This window comes from Rattus norvegicus, chromosome 6 (genome assembly GCF_036323735.1).
Source record: "Rattus norvegicus strain BN/NHsdMcwi chromosome 6, GRCr8, whole genome shotgun sequence".
NCBI classification, from domain to species: Eukaryota; Metazoa; Chordata; class Mammalia; order Rodentia; family Muridae; genus Rattus; species Rattus norvegicus.
This window is the reverse complement of record NC_086024.1, coordinates 9,056,079-9,068,548: the sequence shown is the minus strand read 5'-3', so window position 1 is coordinate 9,068,548 and position 12,470 is coordinate 9,056,079. Positions and strand designations below refer to the sequence as shown.

Genomic DNA, 12,470 nt, shown 5'->3' with positions numbered 1-12,470 from the left:
TGCTTTTGTATGGGCACTTCTCAATTAGATTGATAATTTGATATTTGTTTAGATGGTATTGTACTTATCAGTAACATAAGTATAAGGTCAAGAAACAAATTCCCTAAGGAGCGAATTTAGTAAATACTGATGGTTCTGTTGAAGACAGGATACATGCAGTAGTTCATGCTTCCAATGCTTTTAGCAGTACATATTACTAAAATTGATAAACTTGATTCTGAAAGTTTGACATGGTGGTAAGATAACTATGATTGTCTTTGAGCAAAAAATTCAATGTAATCATACAACATTTCAACACTTTCCCTTTCTATTAGATCTTGGAACTTACATATCTATATATATAGATTTTATATCCAAAGAAATATTTTGTTAGCCTGTTTTCAGGCATAGTTGGCCTTTAGTATATAAATTTATTTTGTAGGGTCAAAGGCTCATTGAATGTGAAGAGTATTTACTATTTCAGTCCATAAAGACTAACACAGACAATAAAAATGTAATAGTGGGTTCCCTATGTAGTTATAGGATATAATTTACCTAGAAATTAATCAAATGCAACTAATCATAAAAGATTTTTATATTGTGGAATATCATAGAAAAGATGATCATCTGAAAAAATAGTTCTTTTTTAATTAATTGAAAATTTAACAAAAAAAGTTTTAATAGGTAAATTGTAATACTAAAGTAAACTTTTACTCTTAGGAACTAATTGTTTCATGGCAAGAATATATTATCCACAGAAAGGTGGAATGACCTTGCAGTTTTTCATTCAGGTTATTACCTCATTGATCCTATATACAAATCTCAATTAAAGGTAAATAACACTCCTTTTTCGATATCACTGTGAAAAGTCAGTAAGTCAAACACTGTGATTTGAGTAGAGTTCCTACCACCACAAACACCCGCAGGAGTTAATAACAAATTATCCCCTCACTTTTCTCCCACCCAGTTCAATGGAAATCACTGTACGTCCTAAACCTCCTTAAGAGGGATTCATGATCCTGAAAGACATCAGATTGATTTCAAATAAATCACAAACACAAGACACAATTTTACGGGGTATTTGAGAATTTAATTAAAGAAAATTTCAAATGGGCAGAGGTGATATTTCCAAATTAATCTTTTATTTAACTAACAAAAGAGAACTTCTATAACACTTAGTCAGTCAGTCAGTCAGTCTGTCTGTCTGTCTGTCTATCTATCTATCTGTCTATCTATCTATCTATACCATCTTACTTCTGCAAAGCAACTGGTGACAACTGATGATTTCATTGCAGGCAAGTTGCTTCATTAGTTAAGAATGTTTCCTCCTTTAAAATGAACAGGTTGTATGGGAGGTCTTGTTAACTTGAGCAAACTTGTCTTATTTTTTTTAATGGAATAGTCCTTTTATTATGAAGTGGTCACAAAACAAAGACTATAAAATTCATGAAAATGGGAAACTTAATCTGGGCAGTGAAATTGAGGGCTCTAAAAGTTAAATACAGATGGGAAATTGCAGATTATGCATGCAGGTACAGGGCAAATGCACCATCTTGAAATATGAACAGGGTCTTCCAATCATTGCAACATTTATGCAATATATATATATATATATATACATATATATGTATGTATGTATTAAAGCATGCTAGCAAAGGAATATGTGAAATGTTTACTTACCAGATAAATTTCATTTAATTTATAATGAAGGAAGTAAAATTAAGAAGGTAAACAAACTAACCAAAGGGGCAACCATTATATCCCAAAACAATCTGATGTCAAGTCCAAAGGGAACCGCAGTTCCCCCAAAAAAGGAGTGGACAACCCCAAAATGACAGTCTTGGTTCAGCTCCAAATTGAACAACAGAAAGAAAGAAGCATACCTCAGGCATCTGTGAAATGGGCTTCTGCCTGCCAGCAGGGCCATTTCCCTTACACATCAAAGCCCATGTTAGTCTCTACACATGACGTTCCCTAGAAGCCTGGCCCTTCTCACCTCCTCCTCTACCCTATACTCCAAAGCTATGCCAGTTCACAGGCTTCCCAGACTGCTCTGGTTCACAGGCTTCCCTTCCTTCAGCTACTTGTTCTCCTTATAACCCTTATGATTTTTCTGTGAACCCCTTCTCCAGCCCTGGCCATGTTCAGTCAGATTCTTTTTCTCTCTTGTCTAGACTCCCTCCAGATGCCCCTTCCTGTTATCTCTTTCTCACCTACAATAAAAATCTTCCCCCTCAACATTGAGCACTCGGTTTGGTAGTTGCTTTACTGTGTCCTCACTTACACCAGCAAAGACAATTTTCTGAAAGGAAAAGATAGATAGATAGATAGATAGATAGATAGATAGATAGATAGATAGATAGATAGATTCTGATATCTATCTTTTTGTCTATCTACCTACCTGTCTATTCATTCATCTATTTATAGATAATGAACCACATTTATAAAGGTTTCAAATTAGAGAAGCAAACTTTCCTTATGAAGGCACATCCCATGAATTAAGAGCACTAGTCTGACTGACACGGTAGCTGCTCGAAAAGTTAGCTTTGATCTTGCTACTTCTAACCCAGAGAAAATTTTACCACCTAAGTACTGTTCCTGTAAAAGTGATCCTGAAACATCTCTCCAACAACTGTTTTCATTAGATCCTCAGTCAACTGACTGCTTTTTACTTTAGGTATAGAATTATTATGGGTACTAGGGGATAGAGGTAACATAAAATATATTGAATACATATATTGATAAAATCCATAACATATACTACTTAAAAGAATAAATAACAGGTACAAACAAACTTGTGTTTGGAAATATATGTCATTGTATAAAGCCAAAGATAAAACTCACAGTGAGATTCTATTTATATAAAATGAAGACTAGTCTATTTTACCTAGAGGCCCAGAGTGGTTGGCCTGACAGAGGAAAGGATAAGGAACAGAATGTACACATGGGGTACAAAAGGTCTATTGGCCTTAGGAATCTTCCCTCCCTCTACTACATTAAATTGCTATTTTAAAAGCATATACTACAATCACACAGTTCAAAGTGAAAAATGTCTACTGTACTGTTTGCTCTAGGAAATTTTCTTCCATGAATTTGATACTAACATGAAATAAGACAGTAATGGAGAAGATGCCATTTCTATTGGAAAACTACACAAGTCACACAGTAGTGTCAGCTGTCGGTTGATTAGCATTAGGTTTAAAAATTTTGCAGACTCAGAAATAAATTCCTCCTATTAAGGTTTAATTTCTTTTGGTCATATTCCTGAAATATCTTAGCAATTTGGTGTGACAATTGTGCAATTTTTCTTTCAGTTCTTTCATCTTTACTAGAGCTCTTTTCTGTTTTTCTATTCAGTTTCTATTCAGTATTTTCTTAGGACTGGCCATTTCAGAGACACTTTCTTATTGCCTTTAATGTAACTTGGGGATTTTAATTAGCTTCACTGTTTTAAATGTGAACAATTGCTGCTTCTACTAGATCCTTTTAAAATTAAGGCATAAAAAAAGGAAAGTCTTATTTCACATTCCTAAAATGGATAGATGTTTCAAACATTTTGTTTTATAAATGATTTACATGTGTTTCCAAATATCACAAATTTCTTTTGAAGTGTAAGTATAAAAAATAAAGTGACTGCAAATGGTCTTTGGGAATAGAAAAAGAAAGGTGCAGTTTGCTTGCTGTTGCTATTCAATTTTGGTTTAATCTTCTTTGTGAAGATGAATGAATTATTGTAAGACCCAAATTATCATATCTAAAAATCCAAATTTGTCAATGAAACATACTGCTTAACGTAAAATTATTCTTAAATTATTTCCCATAGAACACTATTTTAAGGTATATTTTGGCATTAATAAAATAACCCAACACTCATTATGTTGTAAATAGTACAGTTAAAACTTTTTTTTTTCTTTTCTTTTTTTCCGGAGCTGAGGACTGAACCCAGGGCCTTGCGCTCGCTAGGCAAGCGCTCTACTGCTGAGCTAAATCCCCAACCCCCTAAAACTTTTTTAAACCAGAAAAATAGAACAATTTTCATAAAATCTTTCTGTTCATCATATCACAAAATGGAAGACATCATGGCTTTTGACTATAGAGCCTTGTGACATTTTTCCCTTCTGTGATAGTATGTCAACTAGTATCAGTGTGCACATCTCTTATTATCAGCGGGACTACAAATTGGTGGAGCATCATGGAAATAGGTGTTGGGATTTGTAACATAGTCACTCTATAACCCAGATATACCATTCCTTAGCAATGTAACCCAATAGGGATGGCATCCATCCTGCTTCACAGATACTTATTTATCACTGTCACTTTACTCACAATAGCTGGGAAAGAAAATAAATGCCTTCAACTGATGAATGCCTAATGAAAAGTGATACATATGCACAACGGAATTCTGTTCACCTGTAAGAAAAGTGAAATAATAAAATTTACGGTTAAATGGTAGAACAGGAATATTTACTGAGTGAAGTAACTGACACCCAGAAATGTAACACTGTGTATTCTCTCATTTGACTAACCTTGCTCCAGGTTTCTGGTGTGATAACCTGGAGTAGCTGCAGAAGCTAGAAAAGAAGAGCAATGGTGGAAGGAAGAACTCTTGAGAGGGCACAGTAGGACTGAGGGGCTGAGATGAGGTCAGAGGGCAATGAGGAAAATGAAGATGAATGGAGGGGATAATTAACACAAAGTGAAATATTTTCTGTTTCTTTAAAGGCATACATATAATATATGTGCATTTAAATGTATATCTGTACACACGTACAAACACATGCACACACATGCACACACACACACCTACACACACACACACACACACACACACACACACACACACATGTTTGAAGTAACAATGAAAATGCTTTCCCTAGAATCACATATTATCTATGAAAAGTGTTCTTGTCTGGCTCAGGAAATCTCTCTTTGACTTGTTAGTCAAGGCAGTTGAAGAGACTCCCAGCATAATATAGGTTATTGCTGTTGCTTTTGATTGCCTCCCAGAGTTTTCAAGTAAGATCTTTTATCAAAAGACATCATATCCTGCAGTCAAAGGACTTGAGGAATCCAGCTGGAAGTAATCTGAAATTGTCCTCCTGGAGACAGATCTCATAATATCTGAAGGTGGCCTGCAGGCTGCCAAGATCACAAAATCAATCAACAATCCTACCACTGGTGAATCCTACTAACCGCAATGGCCAGGATGGCAAGATATCCCCAAGGTAAAACAATGGCTTTTGTATTTTGGAGCACAATGAATAACCCATCTAATTGTACTTTAGGCCTGCTCTAACAGTGGAACTTCATATCTGCTGTTGTATATCCATCCATTAACCTGTATGTGGTGAGATAATGGACCCTGGAAGAGAATGTAATCCTGCCATGTTCCCAAACCAGTATAATTCCTAACTACATTCAAAATGTCTCTCTTGAAACTCACAGCTGAATATGGATCTCACTCCTCATAAAAGAAGTTTCTCTATACAGAAGACAGTGACATTGAAGAGTCCAAAACTGGTCAAAACACAGAAGAGAACTGATCCTACTGTCTATCCCCAACTAATCCATCTATGACAAAGTGCCTACACCTAAGGCTTGGGGATCACAACAGAAATGGTGTCAGAGATACTCGGAGAGGCAGAGGATCAAGACACTTTCTGAAAGAGTCTTCTCTATATGACAAGGAGACTGCATTCACGGACTCTCAAAAGTACAAAGTAGTTTTTAAAACTTAAGAAATGAAATTCTGACCATAAAAAGTCTCTTTTGAAGAGATGCTGACATATTCTCTTAGTATTTTGCTGAACGCAGTAAAGGAAATATGAATATGTCACAGCATAAGTCTTACAAGTCATTTCTCTGTTTCTGCATACAGTATCCTCTGATACTACTTTTGTAAGTGGTATTATAGAGCCTTTGATATCTGACACAATTAAGTGAAACACACAAACTACACAGTTTAAAAAACATAAATATAAGCTTTCTAAAGCCATCCACATCAAAGCAATCAGAAGGAGACTTTGAACACAGTGAAGCAATGTGCCATAGGTTGTAAGAGATACAGTAGATTTATATGATTTTAGACACAAGGAAATGTAAAAAACAAAACTAAACAAAACAGCAGCAGCAGCAGCAGCAACAACAACAACAACAAAAACAACAACAATAAAAACAAAAACGCTGTGTGCTGAACAGAGGAGCAAAAGAGCTTTTTAAAAGGGACGAATGCTCTCACATATTAAAAGAAACCTAATCATAAGGTAGAAGTGCGACACACACTTTTAATTTCAGCACCTGGGAGGAAGACAGAGGCAGACAACTGCATTGAAGACCAGTCAGCCTGCACACATAGCAACTTCCAAAATGGCCAGGGCTATGTGGAGAGACCCTGTTTCAAAACTCAGAAAGAACCTAACTCATATAATAAAGAGAGTGCTGGCAATGCAAATAAAGGAAACAGCATGTTTCCATGGCAACTAAGAAAAATTTCAACTCTGTGAATCTCAGTTTACTCTTCGGTGGGAGAAATCAGTGCAGCCCATGGACAATGATTGATTTGCAAACACCCAACTGACTCAGATCATTTTATTTCAGCCTTTCCTGTACCCCACACCAATTGTATCCCAACGCTCCAAAGCATTGACTAAACTCACATGTAAAGGACATTTATCCTAAAATCCCATCTTTCCTGTTAGAGTCAGCTTCCCGTTAATGTCATTATTCTGTATGACATTTATGTGCGTCACAGTATGTGAGCCCTAGAGTAGATGACACATTTAAGGTAGCTAAGAATGAGATGACAGAGGCAACTTGGACCAGACTGGAACCATCACAAGAGAAATCGGACTTTTCTCCTAAGTATCAAAAGGATGAAGTCCTACAGATCACTCGACTCTCTACTGCACTATCCTGCTGGAGTCAACCTCACAGAAAACTGAAACCTTCGTGCTTCATCTTCCCATGTAATGTCTCTACATCATGCGAGCTTTCTGAGCTTCCATTTTACTGACTTGGTATTTGTTTTCTCTCATAAATGTATGGTTCACTGGTATGCTCTATGATTTCAGTCATCTGTATCCTCAGGGTCCCTGAACCATAGGAAACAGTGCAATAAAATTTGCATTGATTAAATTTTAGTGAATTATCAAAAAAATGAATGAAAAATGGAAATCTATGTTCTGTGTCAATTACTTTATTGTCACACAAATTAATATGCAAATATAAATTCATTAAGAGACACAAAATAAATTTTATAATCTCAAAGAAAAGCTAAGCAAGGTTTTAATAGCATAGCATACTCAGAGTAAGTTAAAATTTGGACTGTTTTTATACTTAGGACCAAAACAGATCAAGCAACAATTCAACAGAAATGTCAGCTGTCTACACATCCTTCAGGGAGCATGAATTTCACCAAGCTTATTGTCAATTTGTACTCATGGCAATCATTTCCTTTCAGGACTTATAAGTATGAACAGAATGACTGTGTCTGTTATTGTAGCATACTTGGTAGAAGAAGGTGTCAAGAAGTAGATTAACCTATTGACCCATATGAGTCTTCAACTGGAAATTTGAGCCATTAGATTTGGGAAGCTTCAATAAGAATATATGCTTTCCCCCCTCTCTGAGGCCTACTTCAGCTGACTACCAGAATGAACAACATTTTTAGCTCAGAATGAGTTCTTAAACCCAATCACTTCATTTACAAAGAACGAGAAATTGTCTTTAAAAGATGAGCAATAGCAATAAAATCAGTTCACTCTCAGCATCTCCATTATAGCAAAACATTGATTCATTTTGTTTAAAAGAGACATTAAAATAAAAATGGACATGTTTTAAGATCCTGAATCACATTTAGACTTAGAAAGACACTAAAAATAAAAATAAGTTTTCTCAGGAACAAAAGAACAAGAACATCAACAAAAATGTCATAAATATTAATGAGCTACATTTACACACAAAGCCTCATTCTCAAAAAGAAGGATTTTCATAACTCCAGCCCAGAAATAATGATAACCTATTTTGGGAAATAGTCATCTAAATTTTACTGTCTAATTAAATTTGTGAAACAGTACTTTCTGAGAATGTGTATCTGAATGTTAAGACACAGCACACCTTGTAAGCTCATTCCACTGATGGCAGAAAACATACCCCCTGCTTCATGTTCTCTGCTGGCACCCTCGGCTGACCTTGATGCTCACTTGTGTAGCATTTGGGACCGTCATTGTTGTGGTGATCTTTTCTCATGTGCCAAATTGAATCAACCACCATTACCTATTTTCTCTGTGAATTGCTATAAGATGATAAGGGACAGCCTTTATGTTGAAAGTTAGATGGGCACGAGGCACAGAGCTCTAGTCATGACAGTTGGAATGCTGGGAAAGGCGACCATGTTATCAAGCAAGTCAGGAATACATAGCAGGTCCTAGGACAGTTTGGACTACATAGTGAGACACTGTTTAAAACCAAACCAAACCAAATCAAATAAAAGTCAGAAATAATAACAACAAAAATAAAGATATACTTGCATGGAAATGTAATGGTTTGTTATACAGCCTTGCCTTGTTTGGAATTACTAGAAGAGTGAATAATGTCATCGATGCAAATCAACAGCCAGTATGCTGAGGAGAAAATCACAATAATACCACTACATTTAAAAATAGTGAACATTTTTCCCAACCAGCATAAACATAATACAGAAATTATTTAAAGATATGGAAAAAGCTGCTTTCCATAAAGAATATGAAATAAAGTATAAGAAGTTACTGTGATTAGTTTAAAGGACTATTAAAACCATTAAAAAATTCTCTGAGTTCTAAATAGCTGTCATCCTGACCGTTATAAATTCTATTTGACTATTTTGTGCTATTGTATTAACTAACATAATTAACTCTTCAACCTAATTGTTAGACTTGTACTTATGATAAGATCTTAATGTGACTCAAAAACTATTTGTAATAATATTTGTTTCCATTGGATATATGAAAAATATGATTTTTAAAAGAATGTCTATGTAAGGTGTGTATATATGTATGTGTCTGATGACACTGATATTTAACTTACCACCATAAGAATGCACTGACAATCCAATGGGCTTTCTGAATCATCAGTTTGAACCAGGTAAGAACTTGACTTACAAATTAAGGATAAAAAAGGCACAAATTGAGGTAAAACTATATGAACATATTTTTATTGCTTCCAGAATAAATGTCTCAAGCTTGGTTGTTTCTCCTGCTCAGTCTGGCTTGATGTTGAGTAGTGAATATATGAAATCTGTCACTCTCAATGTACCCTTAGGCAAAAGTAACTGGGCTGGCAAAGGGCAGAGATGCTTACCACAGGCTTGAGGGCCCCAAGGTACTTTGAAGGTAAAAATTGAACTTCTCTGATTTATTCCTTTGAAAGCATGGGATCTGGACCGCTTGAATATAATCAAAAGATTCAAACAGCAAAGTCTGAAGTGCTGGCTCTAGTCCTCAGATTAATAACCACAACAGTAGTTCTCAAATATTCTGGAAATGAGAGCCTCTTTATACATATACAAAAGGGAGGAAATCCAGTGTATAAACAGATTAATGGCTATGGAAGCTTGATTTAACTATAACAGGGCTTCCTCCACAATGGACCTAGCATGTCTACCCTAATGCCTCAGGATCCACAGAGAACCACTTAAAAGCCATTAGTTTTATGTCATCTATGTAGTAAAGAATGGAAAAATGCAACTTGTTTTATAACAACAACTTTACTCAAAAAATAAAACAAGTCAGTATGCCTCAGCTAACCCTTAGAAAATGGAAAGCATGAGCCTAGCGGCATATAGTTACCTGATCTCGGCAATCCCAGTCTCTGTCTACCATGCCCTATATTTTAGAAAAAGCCATCTTGAAACCTCCAGTATTAGGCAGTCCTAATGTGAATCTTCTCCTTTGTGAAGAGAGAAGAGGGTGAAATGGTTTCCCTAAAGTAGACAGCAGTAAATGTGGAGACACAGGGGTGGGGATGGCAACAAGGACATGCATGGGAGGGAGAGCAGGGTGTCCTTTATGTTCTAAAACTTCATTGTGCTTCACATGTTGCTTCATCTTGGAGAAAACACTTCCTTGCTTCTTAGTTTCTTCATCTGTAAAATAGCTAGCATGCACAAAGTAATTTGACTTTATTTTATAAGAGGTTATCATATTCATCATTTATGATAAATTTTGCTTGTGAAACAGTTTAAAGCTTTCATGTTTCTTTTCTGTACTAGAATTCTGTTCCTGCCTCTCCATCCCAAGAACAGTCTTCATATTTCCATCCACATGCTGAAGATAATATATCTGCATGAGCATCTTCTAAGACAGAAGTTCTCCTACACACTCCTTCACAAGTGTGATTTTTATAGTCATAATTCCTGAGGCTTTAAAGATGGCCTTTCATTTAACCTACCATACCCAGCTCAACCTCCCATACTCAGCTTAACTCCCTTATCTCCAACAGTTTATTTACTAACCGTTTACGATGGACCTTGCTCTGTATGGATCACCCAGCAAAGAATGGAACCCAGTCCATTTTGACTCTAGATTGTCATGTAAGAATCATCCTTTCTACATTATCCTCTCAGTTCAGACCTCATCACATTTAACCTTGTTCATTTTTTAATCTAAATACTCATTCCTTCTTCAAAAATGAAAATGCCAACTCTGATACCAAGGTGTCTTTCTTTTTTTTATTTTTTAACTTGAGTATTTCTTATTTACATTTCGAGTGTTATTCCCTTTCCCGGTTTCCGGGCAAACATCCCCCTAATCCCTCCCCCCTTCCCTTCTTTATGGGTGTTCCCCTCCCCATCCTCTCCCCATTGCTGCCTTCCCCCCAACAATCTAGTTCACTGGGGGTTCAGTCTTAGCAGGACCCAGGGCTTCCCCTTCCACTGGTGCTCTTACTAGGATATTCATTGCTACCTATGAGGTCAGAGTCCAGGGTCAGTCCATGTATAGTCTTTAGGTAGTGGCTTAGTCCCTGGAAGCTCTGGTTGCTTGGCATTGCTGTTCATAAGGAGTCTCGAGCCCCTTCGAGCTCTTCCAGCTCTTTCTCTAATTCCTTCAATGGGGTCCTATTCTCAGTTCAGTGGTTTGCTGCTGGCATTCGCCTCTGTATTTGCTGTATTCTGGCTGTGTCTCTCAGGAGAGATCTACATCCGGTTCCTGTCAGCCTGCCCTTCTTTGCTTCATCCATCTTGTCTAATTGGATGGCTGTATATGTATGGGCCACATGTGGGGCAGGCTCTGAATGGGTGTTCCTTCTGTCTCTGTTTTAATCTTTGCCTCTCTATTCCCTGCCAAGGATATTCTTGTTCTCCTTTTAAAGAAGGAGTGAAACATTCACATTTTGATCATCTGTCTTGAGTTTCATGTGTTCTAGGCATCTAAGGTAATTCAAGCATTTGGGCTAATAGCCACTTATCAATGAGTGCATCCAAGGTGTCTTTCTAAAGCAGGCTTTGGTAATGGCACTGTACTGACACACATTTCCACAATGAGTGCATGTTAATTCCAAAATAAGTTTCAAATACCAGATCTTAAGCTTGGGTAAGCAGAAATGTGCCAATAGCTATAAGTGCATGATTCATACATTTGCTCAGGGCTCGAATGGTCACAGAGCTTGTGAGGATAAGGAGGGTTCAGGGTGCTTCCTCTAAAATTGGTTTAAAAACTGCCTATAGTTATGGATCAAAATGTTGCCATTTACATCTTTCTGCACTGCTTTCCAACCATTACAGTGCTGCAGGCATGCCATGCTCACACATATCCACATTCTGCAGTTGTAATTGTGTTGTCCTTTCCTCAAGGAACTCATTTTATCAGTGAATTTATCCCCCACTAACATCTCCTTGTGTTCAAATACTACTTCCAGAAACTTCCATAGTCTCAGTAAGAACTTATCTGTTGCTCTATGTGACTTTTCATTTTACATATTTATAAACAAGACTATCAACAGAAACTCATAAATTATATTACACTAATAGATACTGAAGTAAAAGACTGAGGGAATATATTTATTACATAGTTTTCCAAGTACAACTTCACTGGGTAGACAATCTATTGAAGATTTGACACAACGGGAATAGGTGGAGAATGCAGTCTTTCATTGAAGTATTATAAAATATTTCTGACTGATACACCTGGATATTGATGTATTAATCAACTTCCATATCATGTTTTTGTTTTTTTAATATCAAGTGACTGTATACTATATTTTTATGATGAAATTGGGATTCAAAACTGTTTATTTGAGCATCCTGGCAAAAATGACAAGTATCCCCACCCCCACATGATCTGTGCTGTGATATACATTCTGTTAAGTAATCCCCACTACAAATGATATCAGCACTAAACTACAGGCTACTGGTGGGAACAGGGGAATCGGTTGTAACTTTCAATCTTAGCTTCAGCTCTGCACTGTCAACTACAAGAGAATATAGCACCTAACACACCTCTGATGTATTCACCTTT

The 12,470-nt window shown here is 36.4% G+C and overlaps 1 protein-coding gene across 44 annotated transcripts in view; it reads right to left on the bottom strand.

Annotated features, from left to right (window-relative positions):
• Positions 1 to 12,470, bottom strand: part of Nrxn1 (neurexin 1) — a 1,146,022-nt gene that overhangs the window by 1,008,833 nt on the left and 124,719 nt on the right. The gene's annotated exons all lie outside the window — the stretch shown is intronic.